Below are 24,616 nucleotides of genomic sequence, written 5' to 3' on the forward strand. Positions count from 1 at the left end.
CCAAACGGCGCTACAGGGATCAAATTGAACTCCAGTTTGAACAAGCTGACTCTAGAGCTATGTGGCAGGGGCTCAAAACGATGACAGACTACAAAGGCGCCTCCCTCAAACTGAACAGTGACATCTCCTTAGCAAATGACCTCAATACCTTCTATGCGAGGTTTGATGCTGGTAATAACAACACCAGCTCACAAGCCACGGCAATGGGGGGGGGGGGGTCGGCTGCTGATGGAGGCGCAGTGTTCAGGGTAACAGAGCATGAGGTGAGGCGGACCTTTAAAAAAGTGAATATCAGGAAGGCAGCAGGTCCGGACGGCATCCCCGGCCGCGTCCTAAAAGTCTGTGCCGACCAACTGGCCCCAGTATTCACTGACATATTTAACCTGTCCTTAGAACAGGCTGTCATCCCCACCTGCCTGAAGAAGTCCACTATTATCCCTGTACCCAAAAAATCCAAGCCTGCTTGCCTCAACGACTACCGCCCTGTAGCTCTCACCTCCATAGCCATGAAGTGCTTTGAGAAGCTAGTAAAGGGCTACATCTGCTCCTCCCTCCCCATCAACATGGACCCCCTGCAATTTGCATACCGCCCCAACAGGTCCACGGAGGACGCCATAGCCCATGTGCTGCACACAGCAGCATCACACCTGGACAAGAGGCAGGGGAACTATGTGAGAATGCTATTCATCGACTACAGCTTGGCATTCAATACCATAGTCCCCTCCATACTCATAGCCAAGCTCAGGGACCTGGGCTTGAACTATGACCTCTGCCAGTGGGTCTTGGACTTCCTGACTGGCAGACCCCAGGTGGTGAGAGCAGGCAACTGCACCTCCTCATCCATCACCCTCAACATAGGGGCCCCCCAGGGCTGTGTTCTGAGTCCCCTCCTCTACTCCCTGTACACACACGACTGTGTGGCTCAGCGGAGTAGCAATACAATCATCAAATTTGCTGACGACACAGTGGTGGTGGGCCTGATCTCTGCCAACGACGAGAGGGCCTACCTGGAAGAGGTCAAGGTCCCGGCGGGATGGTGCCAGGAAAACAGCCTCTCCCTGAACGTCAGCAAAACAAAGGAGATGATTGTGGACTTCAGGAGGTCGGGGGTCAAGGACTACAGCCCCCTCAGCATCGACGGGGCACCGGTTGAGAGAGTCAACAGCTTTAAGTACCTCGGAGCCTACATATCCGAGGACTTGACATGGACCACACACATTGACAGTGTTGTGAAGAAGGCACGACAACGCCTCTACTTCCTCAGGCGCCTAAGGAAGTTCCAAGTCAGTCAGAAGATCCTTAAGAACTTCTACTCATGTACAATAGAGAGCATCTTGACCGGCAACATCACCTCCTGGTTTGGGAATAGCACTGCACAAGACCGAAGCAGACTACAAAGAGTGACACGTTCAGCCGAACGCACAATTGGAGGGGGGCTCCCCACCCTCCAGAACATTTACAACAAGCGTTGCAAGGGCAAGGCTAAGAGAATCATTAAAGACTCCAGTCACCCGAACAACTGCCTCTTTGAACTGCTGCGGTCAGGCAAGCGATACCGGAGTCTCAAGGCGAGCACAGAAAGACTCAGAAGAAGCTTCTATCCCCAGGCCATCAGGCTGCTAAACGAACAATGAATGAACACTACACAACAACAACCACCAAACGCACATAGCACACACATCCACACGCACACACTCACTTTAAACAAACACACTGTAGCACCCACTCCACACACTTTATAGCACACACCCACTTTAAACAAACACACTGTAGCACCCACTCCCCACACTTTATATTTATTGATGAAGGATTGCACTACAACTCGTACACCTTACTGTAAATTGTACCTAAATTGTACCTCATCCCATTTCTGCTTTGCACTATATAGTACTGTACATTAGTACACTGCATAGTATTGTATATTATATGGTAATTCAGAACATTGTACATATGTCTATACCGAACACTGTGACCTCATTTTCTTCTTCTAAATTACATGCTATACTATGTTATTTGATACTATCTTGTCTAGCACAGTCTCTGGAGCGTAACAGTAAGAAGCATTTTGTATGAAAGTATTCTGTACTTCTGTATGACAACTATTAAAGAAACTTGAAACTTGAAACTATACGCCTGTACGTCAGTGGGCCACAGTGGCTCAGGAGGTAGAGCAGTCGTCTGCTAATTAGAAGGTTCCCGGGTTTGATTCACGCTCCTCCAGGGGCAGCGTGTTGAAGTGTCCTTGAGCAAGACACTTAACCCCTAACTGCTCCCGATGAGCTGGTTGGTACCTTGCATGGTCGCCTCCACTGTCGTGTGTGTGTGAATGGGTGAGTGAATGTGAGGAACAAAAGATGTTAACCCTTTCACTACCGTCAACCGTCTGTAGTGTGGTAGTGAAAGGTTAACCTTCTGTAGTGTGGTAGTGAAAGGGTTAACATCTTTTGTTCCTCACATTCACCCATTCATTCACACACCGACGGTGAAGGCAACCATGCAAGGTTAACCCTTTGTCACGTGGCAGTGAAAGGGTTAACCGTTCGGTAGTGAAAGGGTTAAAGCACTTTGGATAAAAGCACGATATAAATGCAGCATTAACCCTTTACGTCACACAGCCTGCAAGAACAGTGTACAACTTTCTACATAGGAGTGTGGTTGGTTGTGTTTGTTTATGGTTCATATAAAATGCTATCAAAATGTATTAGATTAGATTCGATTCAAATGCATTGTCATTATACAAGTACAGTACAACGAAAAGAAGTTTGGCATCCAACCAAATGTAACAGTAAAGTGCAATAGCAATATACAATATACAGCAGATTAAACTGGGTATGAAATATATAAATTAGTACTACTGAGTAATAGTGCTAATCGGATGTATGTACAGGTTGTAGTATTAGTAAGTACACTGATACGGGTATAAAGACACTATGGTAGTAAGTCATACTGGCCAGCAGTGCGACTAGTAAGAGTAGGTAAGGGATATGTACAGATATAGGTATCTACAGATATTATAATCTAACAGATAATCTAGAGAGAGGTCTATTGGTGTGGGAATCCTATTTGTAGGTGATTTAAACCGATGAAGGCTCCTCCAAAGGAAATCTGCTACTCTGGAGTAAAATGGGATTATATTTCACACCTGCTTTGGTTCAACATAGTTCCCATTATAACGTTTCAACATAGATGCAAATACAGCACATACCTTATCATCACAAGCCACAGATACACTTGACATCATGAAATATAAAAGATCTTGTCACGCTTAGGCATTTTAAAAGAGCAGTGAAGGGATGGTTGCCTAGCTGCCCCGACAATTATAAACTGAAGCAATTTATTTTGTATACGTGTTGTTTTATATTGTAGTGTAAGAGTTTTATGTATTTTTTTTTATGTATAAATGTATTATGTATTAATTTTAGTTTTAATGTGTTTTCTGCACCTTGCTGAGACCTACCTGTGCCGACTATTGCTGTGACAGACGAGGACCACAATGGAAATAAGTCTCTGATTTTATTGTGTGATAATTCCTCAAACAATGTAATGCATGTGATGGTTGTGGCCCAATTGGGTTTTAAATCCTGTGTGTATTTTTAACATCTGTCTAAATAAATTCAATTCAATTAAATTCAATGAACGACTAGGGCTGAGCTCTGTACTGATATTCACAGACTTCTTTTGTCTCTCTGTGTTTTATCTGCGGTGGGATCTTATGATATTGTGAATATTGCGCTGTCTACATTCCTTATGAAAAGTAAAGATGTAGATATATTTTTCAAAAAAACTAAATTCTGAAATAGTTGAGAATGTTAATAGAAAATTGCAATGATTTAACATTTAACATGGTTTTTCACACCGGATTATTTTGATGCAGTATTTTTATCATTATGGGGAATGATGTTATTATGGCTCAGCGTTAACCTACCCAGACACATGCGTAGAGGACACATGCCTGATCCTGCCTGCCCCTGGGGCTTGCTCGCTGTAACGCTCATTTGCAGGTGGGGAACTCTATGGTCAAAATGAGGTTGATAATGTTGAGCTGAGCTAATGGAGATTTGCGTCTAATGGACCTGAGGGAGTCAGATCTCCATGAGGACAGATGTTGTCTCCTCTCTCCTCTTAGTCTACTCCTGCTCCCTTTCTCTCCTCCCGGTCCTCTCCTCTTAGTCTACTCCTTCTCCCTTTCTCTCCTCCCGGTCCTCTCCTCTTAGTCTACTCCTTCTCCCTTTCTCTCCTCCCAGTCCTCTCCTCCTCTCTCCTCTTAGTCTACTCCTGCTCCCTTTCCCTCCTCCCAGTCCTCTCCTCCTCTCTCCTCTTAGTCTACTCCTTCTCCCTTTCTCTCCTCCCAGTCCTCTCCTCCTCTCTCCTCTTAGTCTACTCCTTCTCCCTTTCTCTCCTCCCAGTCCTCTCTCCTCTTAGTCTACTCCTGCTCCCTTTCTCTCCTCTCTCCTCTCTGTTCTCTCTCTCTCTCTCTCTCTCTCTCTCTCTCTCTCTCTCTCTCTCTCTCTCTCTCTCTCTCATCTCTACGTGTCTTCTATGTGTGTGCATGTGTGCATGTCTGTATGTGTGTATGTGCGTGTACACATATGCAGAGCGTGTGTGTGTGTGTGTGTGTGTGTGCGTGCACGCCTCCATCACCTGCTCATTAGATAGGATGATGGTCCGACGATCTCCTATGACTCCGCTCCAAAAATAACAGAGCCCATTTCCTGCATGTTACGGCGATTTCACACCAATACGAGGCATGCTGCCCAGGCCTGTCAGAGGGGGGAGAGAGGGGGGAAAAAGGGAGATAGAGAGAGAGAGGTGGACAGAGAGAGAAGGGGAAAGGGAGGAAGAGAGAGAGGGGAAAGATGGAGAGAGGAAGAGAGGGAGAGAGAGGAAAGGAAGGAAGATGGAAGGAAAGAGAGAAGGGTGGTAATTTTCCCTGTGTGCCCCTGCTGACGTTTGTGTGTGTGTGTGTGTGTGTGTGTGTGTGTGTGTGTGTGTGTGTGTGTGATTGATTGATTGATTGATTGATTGTTTGAAAACTTTATTAACAGATTGCAGAATGGGTACAGTACAGTACAGCTCAATACATACAATTGTTAAGGGGATGCAGACCAGAGAAAGACTTTCGTCTTGTTTACATCAGGGTCCCCCATTTTCAATTCATCGTAACATATATGACATACATGACATACAGATAGACAGTACTGCTACATCTATACATTTATGACATACCAGATTTGCAAATACAGTACTGTTTGTGATACCAAAAGAGTCCAGAAAAAAAAAGTATATACATTTGACGTAGAAACTGTACATTGGATTGGGTAGGTGGGGGTGGGGGGGACTGTACATTGGAGGTGGTTGGGTGGGTGGGGGGGGGGGGGGGGTTGGGTAGGAGTGGGGGGGGGGGGGGGGGGAGGTTGGGTATGAGGGGTGGGTGGGGGACACTGTACAACTGTACAAACAAAACTGTACATTGGAATATTGACAAGACCATACTTGGTAATTTACTGTACATTGGAGGGGGTTGTTAGGACATTTACAGGGGCCAGTTTCGAGTTGCAGTCTCCCGTAGGTGTTTTTTGAGAGTGTTTTTGAAAGTGGGTAGTGATTCACATTCCTTTACAGCTTTGGGTAGGGCGTTCCACATTGATGTGGCATAATTGCGAAACGTGTTTAGTCCCTTGTTTGAGCCGAATCTGGGTTTAACATGATTTGTGGAGCTCCCTCTGGTGTTGTGATCGTGGTATTCACTGACCTTTGGGAAGTATTTTGACATGTACATGGGTACCTTGGTCGTGTAGTGTATCTTGTAGACCAGGCCCATTGCAAGTTACTGTACTCTGTTGTCTACTCTAAGCCATCCTAGGTTGTCAAAGTGGGCAGGGGTGAGGTGGGTTCTAGTAGTAAGGTCAAGCAGTAGTCTGACCAGTTTGTTTTGAGATGTTTGTAATTTTGTTTTTAGTGCCTTTGAGGTGCTTTGGTACCATGAGGTGCAAGCATAGTCGTAGTACCCTTGAATGAGTGCTCCTGCACTCCTGAGTCTTCAGGGTATTCTTGTGTGTGTGTGCGTGTGCGTGTGCGTGTGCGTGTGTGTGTGTGTTTCCTGTGCTTGAGAGAGAGAGACTAGTGGAGACAAAACGGGAGGCCATCGTGGTCTGTGTGTCTGTGTGTGTGTGCCCCCCCCCCCCCCCCCCCCCCCACGTACCCCCAGAAACACCGGCCTCTCGTCACTCAATCAGCGACGTCCCTCCTCCGTGAGATACCGCCTCCTCTGTATCAAACCATAGGTTTGTGGGGGGGGGGGGGGGGGGGGAGAGACAAGTGCGGCATTGAAGGGCAGAATTTATGACTCCCTCTCCTCCCTTTTAGCCGCGGCCTTTTCGCCACAAGGTTACGGTACATATCCCTCCGTCAGTGTCACAGTGTCACCTGCGACCGCTCCCTTCCCAGCAGCACACTACTACCACTGCCATTGTGAGCTGTGTGCCTATATATGACCTCTGCTGGACTGTGTGTGTGTGTGTGTGTGTGTGTGTGTGTGTGTGTGTGTGTGTGTGTGTGTGTGTGTGTGTGTGTGTGTGTGTGTGTGTGTGTGTGTGTGTGTGTGTGTGTGTGTGTGTGTGTGTGTGTGTGTGTGTGTGTGTGTGTGTGTGTGTGTGTGTGTGTGTGTGTGTGTGTGTGTGTGTGTGTGTGTGTGTGTGTGTGTGTGTGTGTGTGTGTGTGTGTGTGTGTGTGTGTGTGCGTGCGTTGCCGATTGACTGGAAGTCCTGTCCCTGTTTTATTACGCGCAAACATTTGAAAATGTATTAATATTTATTCGTTAATATTTGTTTACAATTATCACCTCAGGGACTGATGTTTGGCCTACTTTATTTCCGTAGCTGTCGCAGTCGTAAAAAAAGGGCGACAAACTAAGGCCCCGGGCAACAATGGGTCACTTCAGCACGGAACAGGGTCCACATGAATCTGTAAACGTTATACGGAATGGTGGTTTAAATAGCGACGGGGGGATACAGAGGGGTCTTCTGTCCTATTTTTTTTTAAGGCTGTAGATATTAAGCTGCTGCGGCTGCATTCGCAGGGAATTAGTCGGCGCCAAAACCCGTTGGTGTGACCCAGCGGACCAGGCAGCCGCCACCGGAGGGGGGGGGGGGGCAGGATCCAACACGGTCATCGGGAAAACGCAAAAAAAAAATGGTACCGAATGTACGCTATGTTATAGCTATATAAGTGATGTGTTTACGTTACGTATCAGGCGGAAGTCCAGGACGAACACGGCGACCGGGAGTTGAACCAACAATGATTGTGGTTGCGGGCGAGTGCTCTCACCACTAGACTAAACCACTCATAGGATCAAGTGTGTCTGTGGGTGTGTGCGTGCGTGCGTGTGCATGTGCGTGTGTGTGTGTGTGTGTGTGTGTGTGTGTGTGTGTGTGTGTGTGTGTATATTTAGTTTAGTTTATTTAGGACCCCCATTAGTTGTTACCTCAGTAACAACTACTCTTCCTGGGGTCCTCTCAAAATAACATAACACATTCAAACATAAAATCATTGTACAATCAGAATAAAACAATACTTCCATGCACATTGTACAACCAAAACAAAGAATAATAATGACAGTAAGGATAGTCATTTGTCTGTCTACATGAATGAAGCTCCACAGAAGTGGAGAGGTCACAGAGGTCCCAACTCTCCCCTACCACCATGCACACAAATGCCCTAATTTGGATTACAAAAATAAATAAAATAAAAATAAAAAAACAGGACCGTGCGTGTGTGTGTGTGTGCCTAAAGGTAGAATCTGTAATGAAAGCCCCGCTTGGTGTTGCACTTTGTATACTTTTTAATAACTCATTGTGAATTCTCTCCAGACATCTCTTGGCAGAGCCTGAGGTGTGGCCAGCAGTAGTACCCCCCCCCCCTATCCCCACTCAAATCCAACCCATTATCAGACAAAAACGACAAATGTAAACAAGGCACAGGACCAAGTGGGGCTCTTTTGCCTAGAGGTCGCTGTTTGACGACATTACAGATTCATCCTTTTCGTGTCAACAGTTACCAAGAAGCACAGATCCGCTCTCTTGAACAATCTGCACGTTAGTTTTGTGTCATTAGGCAGGAATGAGATGAAGCCATTTTCTCCATTAGTGAAATCTACCACGCTTCTATGAGCCAAGAAGAAATATGCAGAAAATCAAGTCACTTTGATTTCAACGTGTAACACACGCTCTGCAACACAATTTGAATGTTCTTAATAGAGGAATTCAATTATAGCTTTAAAGAGAAACAACATTGTTCTCCTCTATAGACCGTATTTTGTATCTGCATAATGTATTCTATGGAGGCTATCTAATTGTGGATGTATTTTAGCATATGTACGTATCTATTTGTATTTTTTGTACAGGTTATGTATTTGTGGATGGATTTTAGTAGACGTATCTGCATCTGTACTTATGTGTTTGATTGATTGATTGAAAACGTTATTAACAGATTGCAGAATGGGGTCAATACAGTACAGCTCAATACAAACAACTGCTACGAGGATGCAGACCAGAAAAAGACTTTCCTCTTCAGGGTCCTCCATTTTCAATTCATCAGGACATTTATGACATACAAGACATACAAAACAGTACTGTGTAAGAAAAAAATATATATCATATATCAATAATCATCATCATCATTATCATAATAATAATTATAATAATTTAGGACCTGCTCAGAGGTCATCAATCGGCACACATGCAATGCATGCATGCAATTCGTATCTGCGATTAACCCATCCTGTCGTCCTTCCCCCCCAAGGGCAGCCGGGAGCAGACAGGCGTCAACGTGAGCCGCGCCAGGGGACCAATCCAAGTGCTCCTGTCCGTCTTCGTCAAGGACGCCACAGCGTTAGCGATCTATTGTTGTGCATGTTTTTCCATTGGGTTTATCTTATCGGGGGGGAAACCCTTGCGAGCACGGGGAGAACATGCAAACTCCACACAGAAAGGTCTGGGAGATACCCCACCTGGGTAACTGGCATCATGGAAACCTGGTCCCCAAGCGGGAATCGAACCCTGGACCTTCTTGCTGTGAGGCGACAGTGTTAACCACTACACCACCGTGCCGCTATCATCAATGACAGGCCCGCCCCTCTCCTCGTTCCTATGTGACGCGCTGTCTTTGGCCACAGCTATTTGACCCAGATCACTATAGCAACGGCAATGTTGATATTAACTTACCCCAAACAAACGCTGTGGCTATCAGCTGGTGATGATAACAGCACAGCCTCATCTGCAGGTTGTTAATCAGCTCCTACCACACACTAAACGTCCAAAGCCTGTCTGCACTTTCAATCCTTATCTAACACACTCTCTCTCTGCCTGTGGTGCTCTTAGATGGCTATAAGCAGTGCTGTCATTATATACATTTTGTTTACATTATATACACTGAAAAACCTCGAGATTCTTAACGATGGACTTCAAGTGTTGTGAAGTGACTGTGGACGTTAGCGGTACTGCAAGTTAAACTCAAAAGGCATCCAGACACATTACCAAGAAGTGAATTCACCTGTTGGTATAGTGGTCTGCGATGTCGCCCGTGGCGCGGGAGACCGGGGTTCAACTCCCACTCGGGGCAATCCCTTAACAGGGGTCGAATCTGAAACACAACACAGAGCAATACGAGACTGGTTACATGTGTATAGGCTATGTATTTGTGGATGTATTTTTAGTATGTATCTATCTGTATTCGTGAAATCTGTAGATGTATTTTCTTAGATGTATTAAATTAGCGTTTCACTACAAACACTAAAGTGGTCTTTTGTGCATAAATACTATGTTACAATTCTAAGGCTACTGTAATGTCCTTATCAAATAAACGTAACTTACTTTGGTATCGGGTTCCAGTATTGGAGGGGGGAAATTCTCTTGGTACAGAGACCCCCGTTTTATTCCCAGATTGGGCTGGATATCGAGACGCCATGTGTGGTTATCGGTGTGTCCACACTCTTCCCTACTCAAAACTGGAAAAAAGAAGTGACAAGCGGCGAACATAAAGCCAGCGTTTGGGCTGTCAGTGTCATCTGCCCGGTATCCCTGTTTCCCCTCCCTGCTCCGCCCCCCAGGCAGACAGGACAGCCAATTAGAGGATCCCTCCACTTCTCCGTGGAGCACGTGGCATCATATTTTATTCATTCAGGGCTGCAGGCAAACTGTGAAAGTGAATTACCTTTGAGCTGTGAATCTACTGACGCCCACCGCCTCCATCCACCGACATACCTGCTGCAACTCTCAACGCTGTCGATACTTTCACACTCAGTGGAACTTTATACTTTATTCATTTTGGAGGAGAAAACGTGTAGGAGCAAAATGTCATCACAGAAAAGTGTAGATATTCCTGCATAATTTTCACTGAATTTAATAAAAAAAGGGGTAATTTTATATTTAGAGATTGGAGATAGGTTCAGAATTAAAGGCGCACTTCACCAAAAAAAACAGAGCTGATTTATTTTGTACATAATCTTACACACACATCCAACAAAAAGTCTCAACAGTTTTGCACACATTAATTTAGTTTGACATTTATTGAGAGTAAATTAATGAGGGGACATTGAATCCTTGTGTTGTGTTCAAGTTAAGTCAAGAGTTTTATTTGTCACGGCATACAAGTATACAGTGAAATGCAGGGGGTCTTGCCCGCAACGATTGTGCATAATACAATAATACAATAATAAGAATCCAATAGGATGAAAATGTGACATTTGTGCAATAATACAAGTCATAAGACTAAAGACATAGGTATATGTACATGAGTTTTACAAAAGCATGGTAAGACATGCTAAGGTCCTGCGATAGTGCAATACACTGTTAGCTACGGATGAGGCACTGGGTCTTATGTACACTACTATACAATGCTATACTATACAATCTACAGTTATACTATGTGTCCTTATGCTAGCTTGCTATCCATCTATTTACTATACAAGAACCACTCCCGTTCTTGTTTTTAAAGTGACCTTTCATTGTGTAAAGTGACCATAAGTGTGAGCGTGTGCAGCATGTGTGTGTGTGTGTGTGTGTTCATGTTAAAGTGACTGTTAGTGTGTGAGTGTATACAGTGTGTTGTGTGTGTGCTCATGTGTGCTTGTGTGTGGAGAGTTCAGTGTTCAAGGCTCTGATGGCCTGGGGGAACAAGCTGAGCCGAAGTCTCTCTGTCCTAGTTGCTGGTGTTCGCAGGCGTTTGCCTGACCGCAGCAGCTTGTTAATTACAGCTCAATTAAATGATAAGGTAGCAGTCGCTATAAGACAAGGTATTGCTATTTCTTTTCATCCACATCCTTTCATGAAGCTGTAATTAACACAAGGATTCAATGTCCCTGATGACATCACTGTGGCCATATTCAAACTCATTTACTCTCAATAACTAAATGAACGTGTGCAAAACACACACACACACACACACACACACACACACACACACACACACACACACACACACACACACACACACACACACACACACACACACACACTTTAACCACATCATCCCTCACACACTGACGCTTGGCAAATAAATGTGTGGCTGTGTGTGCCTGCGTACGTGTGTTTAGCAAGTGTGTGTGTGTGGCTGTGTGTGTGTTTGTGTAGGTGTGTGCATGCTTGTGTACCTGTATTACTATGCTTGAGATGTCCAGTTTGAGTTCTGAACATAATTTGTTTTACTGTAGCACGTTCCAAGACATTGAAGACTCTTGGCTGGTTCTCACTTTGAAACAGCGCCAGGCGGGGGTTAATAAGGGGTTATGGTCAGAACCGGGGTTATACATCCCTACACCTCTTCCATGCCCCCAGTACCTATCTGACCTCCTCCACCCCTACACCTCCTCCATGCCCCCCAGTACCTATCTGACCTCCTCCCCCCCTACACCTCCTCCATGCCCCCCAGTACCTATCTGACCTGCTCCACCCCTACACCTCCTCCATGCCCCCAGTACCTATCTGATCTGCTCCATCCCTACACCTCCTCCATGCCCCCAGTACCTATCTGACCTCCTCCCCCCCTACACCTCCTCCATGCCCCCAGTACCTATCTGACCTCCTCCCCCTCTACACCTCCTCCATGCCCCCCAGTACCTATCTGACCTGCTCCACCCCTACACCTCCTCCATGCCCCCAGTACCTATCTGACCTGCTCCACCACTACACCTCCTCCATGCCCCCAGTACCTATCTGATCTGCTCCACCCCTACACCTCCTCCATGCCCCCAGTACCTATCTGACCTGCTCCACCCCTACACCTCCTCCATGCCCCCAGTACCTATCTGACCTGCTCCACCCCTACACCTCCTCCATGCCCCCAGTACCTATCTGACCTGATCCACCCCTACACCTCCTCCATGCCCCCAGTACCTATCTGACCTCCTCCACCCCTCCACCTCCTCCATGCCCCCAGTACCTATCTGACCTCCTCAACGCCTACACCTCCTCCATGCCCCCCAGTACCTATCTGACCTCCTCCCCCCCTACACCTCCTCCATGCCCCCAGTACCTATCTGACCTGATCCACCCCTACACCTCCTCCATGCCCCCAGTACCTATCTGACCTCCTCCACCCCTCCACCTCCTCCATGCCCCCAGTACCTATCTGACCTCCTCAACGCCTACACCTCCCCACCCTCTGGAACTCTCTCCTGGCTGAGATCTAGGCACGTAGGTGTAGTGATTAACACTGTCGCCTCACAGCTCGAGGGTTCAATTCCCGCTTGGGGACCAGGTTTCCGCCTTGCCACGTACCCAGGTGGGTTATCTCCCGGGCCTTTCTGTTCAAAAAGGTCTACGGTCCTTTATTGTTACTATCTTTTTTGCTTATTCCTTATGCATCTTATTTTTTCTTCTTTGTTGCCTTGTCATTGGGTTTCTTGAAAGGTGCTATATATCCAAGCTATTATTATTATTATTATTATTATTATTATTATTATTATTATTATTATTATTATTATTATTATTATTATTATTATTATTATTATTATTATTATTATTATTATTATTATTATTATTATTATTATTATTATTATTATTATTATTATTATTATTATTATTATTATTATTATTATTATTATTATTATTATTATTATTATTATATTATTATTATTATTATTATTATTATTATTATTATTATTATTATTATTATTATTATTATTATTATTATTATTATTATTATTATTATTATTATTATTATTATTATTATTATTATTATTATTATTATTATTATTATTATTATTATTATTATTATTAGGAGGAGTGAAAAAACATACTCGTAACAGACAGCGGGAAATGTATCTAGTCGCAAGTGGGCGTGGCTTACATGGATAGATTCGTCTGGACCCACAGAATCCTATTAGACAGCGTACTCCCCTGGGTTGTGCAGCCAACCAGATGAGTGGCTCCCGAGATAATGTGAATTACAGACATGCGTGCACACAGACACACAGCGGTTCCTTCCTTTACAGTTGCCACATATACAATATATATATATACAATTTTTTTTTTTTTTTTATAAAATTTGTGTGTGTGTGTGTGTCCTCATCTCTGAATTATACTGTATGTTTCTTTGAAATGATGAAGTTTAGTTTAGCTGTGGCCATAGACTATGTTGTTTTGTGGAGGAGGGTGTTATGGTTTGAAATGCAATAAGCTGCGTCCTATAGGGGTGTCCCTTGCCTGCGTCTGCACTGCATTTAGCCTTTTTAAGGAATTCGTTGTATTTTTAGCGTCTCATCTCAAGGGGAGTGTGTGTGTGTGGGGGGGGGGGTACTACTGTATGTTAGAGGGTTGTTGTTTAACAAGCTTAGCAGGCTCAGGTGCTGAGTAATCTGCTGGTAATGATGCTCACAGTGCTATCTGTGTGTGTGTGTGTGTGTGTGTGTGTGTGTGCGTACGTACGAGTGTGTGTGTGTCATTTACGTGAAAAGGTTACACATTGTGCACCAAAAACATGATAACTCGTTATTGCCCGCCATGCGTTGTGCGCCAACAACGAATAAACTCGTTTTTGGGATAAATATAAAAAAAATTCGCCATGGCATAAATTCGCCATGGCATTCATAATTCATCCAGCCACCCTCCGGGACTGCAGCTGGACCCTGTCTGATATTGCAACGCCTCAATACCGCCACCTGGTGGATGTCGGGCGAGTTACACTCCAAGCCAAACCGGAAGTGGCGCTCGGTGCATCGAGGAAATTCCTCCGGCAGTAATATCTTGTAACGTGGGTCTAGATACACACTCGAGTGCATGGGATCGCTTTCTAAACGCAATAATCAATATGATTTAGGCGTTTATTGCGTCATACAAACGGGAAATGGATCTAGCAGATCGATGTCAAATAATTGGAAATATTTTTCCTCCAGTCTCATCTGCGAACGGTAAGAGGAATATAACGTTATTTTCAGCCCGATTGTTTGTTCATTTCACGGCAATCTATCTGATCAACATATCAACCCATACTAAATAAAGCCGTTACTGACGATCAAGGAATTATAAGCGACCCCGCCCCCCTTTCCTTCACGCATGATGAAGCATAATGTATACCAATCATATACATTTGAATTTTTTAATATAGCGTGTATAGGAAAGAAACACCAATCGATAATCTATCATATGCGTCAGGGCCTATAACTCGCGTTTTAGGAATGACTGCAGAAAACCTTAAAAACATACTTATATTCACGAGGGTACTAACACGACAATGTATGAATGAAAAAATATAACGTTCCCACATCCAGAACGATAGATACCCGATGTTGAATGGGCCATAGTAATGTCGATATAGCTATAATATTTAAAAAGTTATAGCCCTGCAAAGAAGGTAAACATCTCCATAGGGTTACAACACTGGCAGACTGGGCATAAGGATGGGTACAATGGATGGCAGACAATTTAAGGATAAGGTTAGGGTTAGGGTTAGGGTTAGGGTTAAGGTTAGGGTTATTTCACATAAACAAACGTGTGTGTGTGCGTGTCTGTGTGCATGTGCATGTGCGCGGGTGTATGTACAGTATACGTGCGTCGTGTGTGTATGTGTGTGTACATGTGTGTGTACATGTGTGTGTGTGTGTGTGTGTGTGTGTGTGTGTGTGTGTGTGTGTGTGTGTGTGTGTGTGTGTGTGTGTGTGTGTGTGTGTGTGTGGGTGTGGGTGTGGGTGTGGGTGTGGGTGTGGGTGTGTGTGTGTGTGTGTGTGTGGCAGGGTTTAACAGAGTTAAGATGACTGGAGCTAGTGTTCTGCCCAATCGGCCCAGATTGAGCTTTTGGAGTGAAAATCCTCCCTGGAGGCACTAATCCCAGACTGTTGGGAGCAATTTTTATTCCGTAAGCAAAGCTCTCTCTCTCTCCCTCTCTCCCTCTGACTTGCTCTCTCTCTCTATCCCTCTATTTATAGCCCTCCTAAGCTTCCCTGCGTGCCACTGTTTACATTTCTGGCCTCCTCTTCTCCCTGTCCTCCCTCCCTACCCAGGCGGAATCTCTTATTGACTAGCGTGCTCGGATAAAAGAGGGATGGAGACGGACAGATAGAGAGATTAAGGAGAGGGGTGGAGAGATGAAGGGGGAGGAGGTGGAGAGATGAAGGGGGAGGAGGAGGAGGAGGGATTCAAAGTGACAGGTCCGGCCCTAATGTGTATTCCAGACAGCCGGGCAAGCTGTCTTCGTTTTTGTTTAGGGAAGACGGATGGTGATGGAGAGATGGCAAGGAGGAGGAGGAAGAGGAGGAGTGTGCTGTGTTTGCAGGTGGAGGAGGGAAGGGATGGAGAGGAGTGCTGGGGGTTAATAAACGCTGGCAGAGAGACGGGAGGATGTGGAAGACGAGGTTGAACACCTTATTTCACTCGGGTAGGACATTGGCGGTTGGAATAGCATTCAACATTGGCCACTCCAGGGAGCTGTAGACACAGACACTCAAGATTTAAGTTTGAAAATCGTTGTCTCAAGTATGGCAAAGCACTCCGAGGTCTTAGTGAAGGAAACTATAAAAGAAGGAAGGGTCATCCTCATCACGTCACTGTGTAACGCGTGAACGCACATTGTGGGGACTTTCAGTTCGGCCGACATTGAGTTGAATGGGATCAGCCATCTCCTCGTTTATTGTTTGATGTATATTTCCTCAGATAGCTGGTATATTTTGAATTTTAATACAGGCTTCAATAGAACTGACACCAAGCAGAGCCTAGAACGCTGGTATTCTGACGTGATGACCCTTCCTTCTTTTATAGTTTCCTTGGTCTTAGTAATCTCCTGTCCAGGATCCCACTTTTCAATCGGTCATTTTGATGGTTTGAAACTGACCTATCCCCTTTTCTCAAATCTCAAATCACAACTTGTTGCTTTTGTGGATGAAATTAGCCGGAGCAAGGATGTACTCTCAGTCAAAATAGACTTGGTTAATACTAGATTTATTAACCCAAACAGATGTATCAATTTATAACACACTTTCCTCTGACAAACAAAGTTTGCAATAGGACAATAGGCAGGTGTAGTGGTTACGTCATTGCCGTTTTTCGTGTTCACCAATCACCACCCTCTGTCCAAAGCAATGTATTTCCCCATTGCCCATTTCTAAATCGTCTCGTTTAAAACAAATAAAGCAGGGGTGTCAGACTCATTTTCACAGAGGGCCACATCAGCATTATGGTTGCCCTCAAAGGGCCAAAGACCGTATAAATGTTAATGTAATGTAAAATAAATGTAGCTACTCATTTACATATTGTTAAACATGTTGTTTCTGTATTTATTACTTATTCAAGTTATACATATTGCATATGCATTTGCATAGATGTAAAAATATATGTTAGCTTATGTTATTTTAACAAATAATTTTAGTTTATCAGAACCCCATATTACTCCATTAATCAATGATCAAACCATTCAAGTAAATAACAAAGAAGAAGATCATCAAATACAAGCTATGACATTAAGTTTGTTCAAAACCTTTTTGTCACAGTCAAGAGGGGCAGAACTAACAACTGAGCTGCAAAGAACACATGGGACAGATGTAGCAGATGTTACAAAAACAAATGGCTGCACACAACCTTGCAGAGGCCATACATCCAACTAATGGAAGATAGTTTAATTAACTTGAATTAACAGATTGCAGAATGGGTACAGTACAGTATAGCTCAATACACACAATTGTTAAGGGGATGCAGACCAGAGAAAGACCTTCGACTTGTTTACATCAGGGTCCACCATTTTCAATTCGTAATGAAATTGCTATTATGTGTCTGCATGAACACACAACTGTAACTGTACTAAAAAATAACAAAATAAGGGTTGTCTCAGTTCACAACTATATTGGTCACGTTTTGGGTGGGACTTGTTTGCGTCCCTACAGCTTCTTATTCAATTGAGCGAGATGCTCGGTTATGTCACACAGCCAGTTTGCATCTGACAGTTCAGACAATATTTCTTCAACCCTTTGTTACCTATTCCGCCTGGATCTTTTTTGTATTTTTGGCTGTAAAATTGTCAAAGAATGTCTGAGGAGTAGGTGCTTTTGGCTTTTTTCCTTTGTTACTTCATCAATACCTCAGATGTTCAACATACATGTATGTGTAAGAATGTGTAATAACTAAGGCTGTCAAAGTTAAAGCTTTATTAACGCATTAACCCACAATTATTTTAACGCCGCTATTTTTTAACCCAAGATTAATATTTAAAAAAAAAAGTTTTTTTAGAGCTCTTGGGGGGCCACATCAAATGACGTGGCGGGCCACATTTGGCCCACGGGCCATGAGTTTGACACCTATGAAATAAAGCATTAACATTTGCATGGTGTACCTTTCTGTGCTTATTCATCCACAATCTATAGCTCAACATAAAAATATTTTCAATTAATCATAAAAAAAAATCGCCAAATTTTATTTCAACCAAAGATGCTTAAACAATAATGTTATTGATAGAAGGGAACTCATTTTGTGCAAAATGGAAAGCTTTTCAATGTCCATGCAGCAGAATTGTTACAATAGCCGATAATCCATTTTCCCAATGATAAATCCCTATACGGGTGGAACAACCAGTGACGTCAGACTACACCTCCCTATTGTTCATATGAGTGTTCATATGAGTGCCGAGGGATCATCAGGGTAGATAATATTGGAGTATGACTGCTTCTAAAGTTCTATTAGTGTAAGGGTCCACCTGTCATGAACAATATTCCTCTGCCTATTCTAGGACCCTTTCCCCCTGCCTGTACTCTTCAACAACCTCCACATTTACCCCCACCTTTGCACAGACATTTCCCATCTGTACCTCCCCCTGCTGGACATTCATCTGAACTTCCCCTTGTCTCACTCATGCATACCCTCCTGGTGCACTGGTGTATATTCAATGTCTACATGTCTCTCTGTGCCCTTCCCCTGCTACATTGTCTCTTGTTCCCTTGTTGATTGTTGTTTTATTAGTTCCTTGTATGGTTGTTATGTTTACTCTGTCTAGTGTTCAGTCTTCTTGTGTAGTTAGTTCTTTGTGCTTCCCTGTTTACATTCCCCATTGTGTTTGGTCTTGTGTTTTCCTGTAGCCCTGTGTTAGTTCTGCCTTTCCCTCATGTGTGTCTCGTTTTGCTAATTGCCCTGCTGTCTCTCTAGTATTAATTGTTCCCCCTATATCTGGTGTGTGTTTCCCTACTCTTGTTGTCGGTTCATTATTGGAGTTCCTTGTTTTGAGATCCCTGTCTTGATGTTCCTGAGTATCCTGTCCTTGCTGTTACCCTCGTCCTTGCGCTGTCATTCGTTCCTTGTCTCCCTATTTTTCAGTAAGTCTAGTTTTTCAGTTTGTATTGTCATCTTTGTTTTCGTTTTTACAGTCTCGTTTTCTTAGTGTTTGTTTTGTAGATTAGTTGTGCCTTCCCCTACCAGCTCTGCTGTGGTTCCTCTGTTGTTTTTGTACCTGCTCTCATGTATGAGATTCCTTGTTTTGGTTGCTACCCTTTTTGAAGTAAAGACAATTTTTGTAATATCTTTGTTGCTGCCCTTGTTTGCAATTGGATTATTTTTGGTCACACTTCACCCCTGGCTCGAAGTGTTCAAATTAAAGGAGCAGAGCTCACTTTTGACAATCCATATCTACCTCTCCCTCGTATCTGTTTGCGCCTGGGCCCTCTGCTAACACATCCATAACAATTAGAGCTCCACATTGACCATCAAATCTGGTTCCGGAACAATCTGGTTTCTCTATGGCCATACCATTGCCTCTGGTGAAAATGATGATTAGCTACGGTCATTATTACCAAATAGAAATGTGGTAATGTCATTCCTTCCATCTTCCTAGTCTTCCATCTACTTTCATTTACCTATAAGCAGGGGTGTAAAAAGTACCCAGAAATTATACTTAAGTGAAAGTATGGGTACCGTCTCAAAATCGTACTCAAGTAAAAGTCAGAGTATCTGGCTAAAACACACTTGAGTAAAAGTCAAAAAGTTTCTATGTACTTAAGTACTAAAAAGTCAAAGTAAACTTTTTTTCTGACTGTCTATTCTTCTGATAGCAGGTGTTTAATCAAAGATCCCCTCTTTCTAGTCTTGCACAAGGACCAATCGGCATGGGTATGGGCGGGTTCATTTTCCATTGATGGGGATTTGATTGGCTGTTTTTAAATAAAGTGCGGCCGCTTTAGACTCTAGACTTTTAAGTACTTAACACTTTAACTGCCGGAATACGCTTTTAGGCGTCCTTCCCCGCCATGCTCAAGTTGCCGAAGACGCCGTAACTCGTCTTTGATATCAATATTTCAAAAATCTGTGATCGGAATCATATTTCCTTTCCTGGGGCCCTGAGACACAAGTGTGATCTCCTCTCAATCCTCTAGCGGTTCAAGACCGCCATCTGGTGGCCGATCGGCAGATCGAAAAAACGGATGTTACCTTTAACCCGGTAGGACTCACTCCATATGGGGTCCGGGCACTCGCTAGTGTTAGAGAGACTCAGTCTTCACACAGTGAACATGGATCGCTGCAAATAACTCGAAAAAACAACATGATTTGGACGTATATATATTACTATACAACCTGGAAATGGACCGGATATTTCTATATCCCATAATAGGAAAATGTCTGTTCCACGCTCATCGCCCAACGGCGCGAGGAAGATACGGTAAGATTCAGCGTTATTTTTCAATGTCTCCTATACTAACTGATCCAATGAACATTTGACCCACATTAGATGAATGGTATAACGCTGCCCACGGAATTATAAACGCCCCCTCGGCCATCCGGTCAACATCAGATTACGTGTAGTAACTTCCAGAAGTCCGTCCAGTTGGATTTTTTTATATCGCGCCGATTGCTATCAAACTGTATTTGATCATCAATATAATGCATTTGGGGCTATAAATCACGTTCTGGAGAAAGCTGCAGAAAGAGATGAAAACATACTTATACTTTAGATCATATTTTAGTATGAATATGTGAATGAAAAAGTTTAACGTTGCTTCACCCTGAACAATACATATAGGACATTGAATGGGCCCTAATAATGGCAATTTAGCAATAGAATTTAAAAAGTTATAGCCCTGCAAAGAAGGGGAATTTCTCCATAGACAAATAGAGCCGGCAACCTATGGTATATCATGAATTTAGCCTTAGGCAATCAAAGTGTTAAGTACAAATAGAAACTTTTAAACTTTTACTCAAGTGTGTTTTTAGCCAGATACTCTGACTTTTACTTGAGTACGACGGTAGCCATACATAATTTCTGGGTACTTTTTACACCCCTGGTCTTACGTTACATTTCTTTCCCATGCTAGTAGAGAGAATTCTCTGTGAACTAGAGAAGGTCCAGCCGTGTGTGTCACCAGACACCTCTCCTTGCTGTCGCCTACCCTTTCTCTCCCCACAGCTCTCTGGCTTGGTCTATGGAGGTCAGACCAGCCTCACGGCTGAGTGGTGGTTTAGGTCAGCAGCTAGCATTTAGCTCATTATGCTAATACTAATCATCAGAGTCGTGGAGACTCCAGGGGCTCAGAGAGAGAGAGATAGACATAGACATAGACATAGAATTGATAGAGCAGACATTCCCATTAAAATCTATGTGCCTGCAATAGCATGTTTGATAATGTTGCTATGTTTTAAACTGTGTGGGTATCTAGTAGTGATGGGAATTATGCTTCTTTGAAGGGAGTCTGATCTTTTGCCGTTATAGCCGTTCAAAAGAATGGCTCATCTGTCTTTTTTTTTTATAAATGTTTTAATGGTAATTGCTAAATGGTTAATTTATATAGCAGCTTTTACCCCTCCGTTCGTACCAAAGAGCCGTTCAAAATAATCGGATCGTTCACAAATGTCACATCACTAGTATCAAACAGGAAGAAAGACTGTCAGGTTCTAAACTGTGTGGCTATCAAACAGGATGAAAGACTGTCAGGTTCTAAACTGTGTGGCTATCAAACAGGATGAAAGACTGTCAGGTTCTAAACTGTGTGGCTATCAAACAGGATGAAAGACTGTCAGGTTCTAAACTGTGTGGCTATATCAAACAGGATGAAAGACTGTCAGGACGGCTAGGTTCACAAGGTTCACTACCACTGTCACCGTGTTTTAGTATGTCCTTATAACAGGTGAAGACTACTGTTTTCATTCTTTCTACCCAACTGGGTATGGGATTTATTCAGTGTGTACAGCCTATACAGGTGTTCTCTCCTCATAACCTGGTGCACCACACATAACCCCCCGTGTGGCAACAAGCCTAAACAATAGTTCCTATTGTAACACTTCCCACTAAGGGCTACATCTGTTCCTCCCTCCCCATCAACCTGGACCCTCTGCAATTTGCATATCGCCCCAACAGGTCCACGGAGGACGCCATAGCCCATGTGCTGCACACAGCAGCATCACATCTGGACAAGAGGCAGGGGAACTATGTGAGAATGCTGTTCATCGACTACAGCTCAGCATTCAATACCATAGTCCCCTCCAAACTCATAGCCAAGCTCAGGGACCTGGGCTTGAACTATGACCTGTGCCAGTGGGTCCTGGACTTCCTGACGGGCAGACCCCAGGTGGTAAGAGCCGGCAACTGCACCTCCTCATCCATCACGCTCAACATAGGGGCCCCCCAGGGCTGTGTTCTGAGCCCCCTCCTCTACTCCCTGTACACACATGACTGCGTAGCACAGCGGAACAACAACACCATCATCAAATTTGCTGATGACACAGTAGTGGTGGGCCTGATCTCTGCCAACGACGAAAGGGCCTACCTGGAAGAGGTAGAGAACCTGTCACAGTGGTGTCAGGAGAACTGCCTCTCCCTGAACGTCAGCAAAACAAAAGAGATGATTGTGGACTTCAGGAGGTCGGGGGTCAAGGACTACAGCCCCCTCAGCATCGACGGGGCACCAGTTGAGAGAGTGAACAGTTTCAAGTACCTCGGAGCCCACATATCCGAGGACTTGACATGGACCACACACATTGACAGTGTTGTGAAGAAGGCACGACAACGCCTCTACTTCCTCAGGCGCCTAAGGAAGTTCCAAGTCAGTCAGAAGATCCTTAGGAACTTCTACTCATGTACAATAGAGAGCATCCTGACCGGCAACATCACCTCCTGGTTTGGGAATAGCACTGCACAAGACCGTAGCAGACTACAAAGAGTGACACGTTCAGCCGAACGCACAATTAGAGGGGGGCTTCCCACCCTCCAGAACATTTACAACAAGCGGTGCAAGGGGAAGGCTAAGAGAATTATTAAGGACTCGAGCCACCCGAACAACTGCCTCTTTGAACTGCTGCCGTCAGGCAAGCGATACCGGAGTCTTATGGCGAGCACAGAAAGACTCAGAAGGAGCTTCTATCCCCAGGCCATCAGGCTGCTAAACGAACAATAATCGCTAAACGAACAATAATCACTATGCAACAACCATCAAATGCACACAGCACACACACCCACACGCACACACTCACTCAAACAAACAACACACTGCAGCACCCACTCTCCACACTTTAGATCACACAAACACACTTACACTTTATATTTATTGATAAAGGATTTGCACTACAACTCGTACACCTACTGTGAATTGTACCTAAACTGCACCTCGTCCATTTATGCCTTGCACTATATAGTATTGTATATTAGTACACTGCACAGTATTGTATATTGTATGGTAACTACGTCTACGAACATTGTACATATGTCTAAACTGAACACTGTGACCTCTTTTTTTACTTCTAATTTTTACTATGTTTTTATTTCATACTTATCTTGTCATGCACAGTCTCTGGAGCGCAACAGTAAGAAGCATTTTGTACAAAAGTATTCTGTACTTCTGTATGACAACTATTAAAGAAACTTGAAACTTGAAACTTGAAACTTGAACAGACCATTGAGGATATACTCCCAGACCTGTCAAAAGCCAAAGTGTTTACAGTATGTGATGTGAAGAGTGGCTTCTGACATGTCAAGCTAGAAGAGGAGTCCAGTTATCTGACAACATTCTCCACCCCATTTGGACACTATCGGTGGCTAAGGATGCCAATGGGGATAAGTCCAGCTCCTGAGATCTTCCAGCGAAAGCTCACACAAGCACTGGAGGACCTGCCAGGTCTGTACATCATCAGATGTACAGGTGCTCATCACAGGACAAGGAGAGACACGAGAGGCAGCAGAACATGATCATGATGAAAAACGGAGGCTGTTTCTCAACCTCTGCAGACGAAAGGACATCAAACTAAACCGTACATAAGACACCTCCTGTCGGCGGATGGACTAAAAATAGATAGATCCTGAGAGTGCGGGCCATCAGACAGATGCCAAAGCCAACAGATGTGAAAGCAGTTCAGAGACTACTGGGCTACTGGTAAGTTCTGCCCTCACCTCTCAGACCAGTGCCAGGTGTTGAGGCAATTGACACACAAAGACTGTGAGTGGAAATGGACAGCACAACACAAGGGTGCTCCAGTATTAATAATAATAATAATAATAATAATAATAATAATGCAGGACCTCTTTAGGGGTCCTTATTCGGCATGCAACGAACTGGACATGCAATTGGAGCGGCACACACACACCGGGATACACACACATGCATTGTCTTTTTCTCAGTCGCCGATGTGATTGAGTCTCTGCGCCTGACCCATCCCATCGTCCTTCCCCCCATGGGCAGCCGGGAGCAGATAGGGCGTCAACGTGAGCCGCGCCCCGGGGACCAATCCAAGTGCTCCTGTCCGTCTTCGTCAAGGACGCCACAGCGTTAGCGATCTGTTGTTGTGCATGTTTTTCCACTGGGTTTATCTTATCGGGGGGAAACCCTTGCAAGCACGGGGAGAACATGCAAACTGGCATCATGGAAACCTGGTCCCCGAGCGGGAATCGAACCCTGGACCTTCTTGCTGTGAGGCGACAGTGTTAACCACTACACCACTATGCCGCTTTACAGCCCGGAGGAAGAACTGACTGTATAATGTGACGCCTCAGACACAGGTTTGGGCGCAGCACTCATGCAAAAAGGCAAGCCTATCGCGTTTGCGAGCAGAGCTCTAACGCAAACAGAGCAAGCATATGCTCAAAATTAGAGAAGGAGTTTTTGGCTATGATATTCAGCATGGAAAAATTCCACCAGTACACATCAGTGGAGGCTGCTGACCAAATTTTT

This window comes from Notolepis coatsorum (assembly GCF_963971535.1).
Source record: "Notolepis coatsorum genome assembly, chromosome: 2".
In the NCBI taxonomy this organism is placed as follows: domain Eukaryota; kingdom Metazoa; phylum Chordata; class Actinopteri; order Aulopiformes; family Paralepididae; genus Notolepis; species Notolepis coatsorum.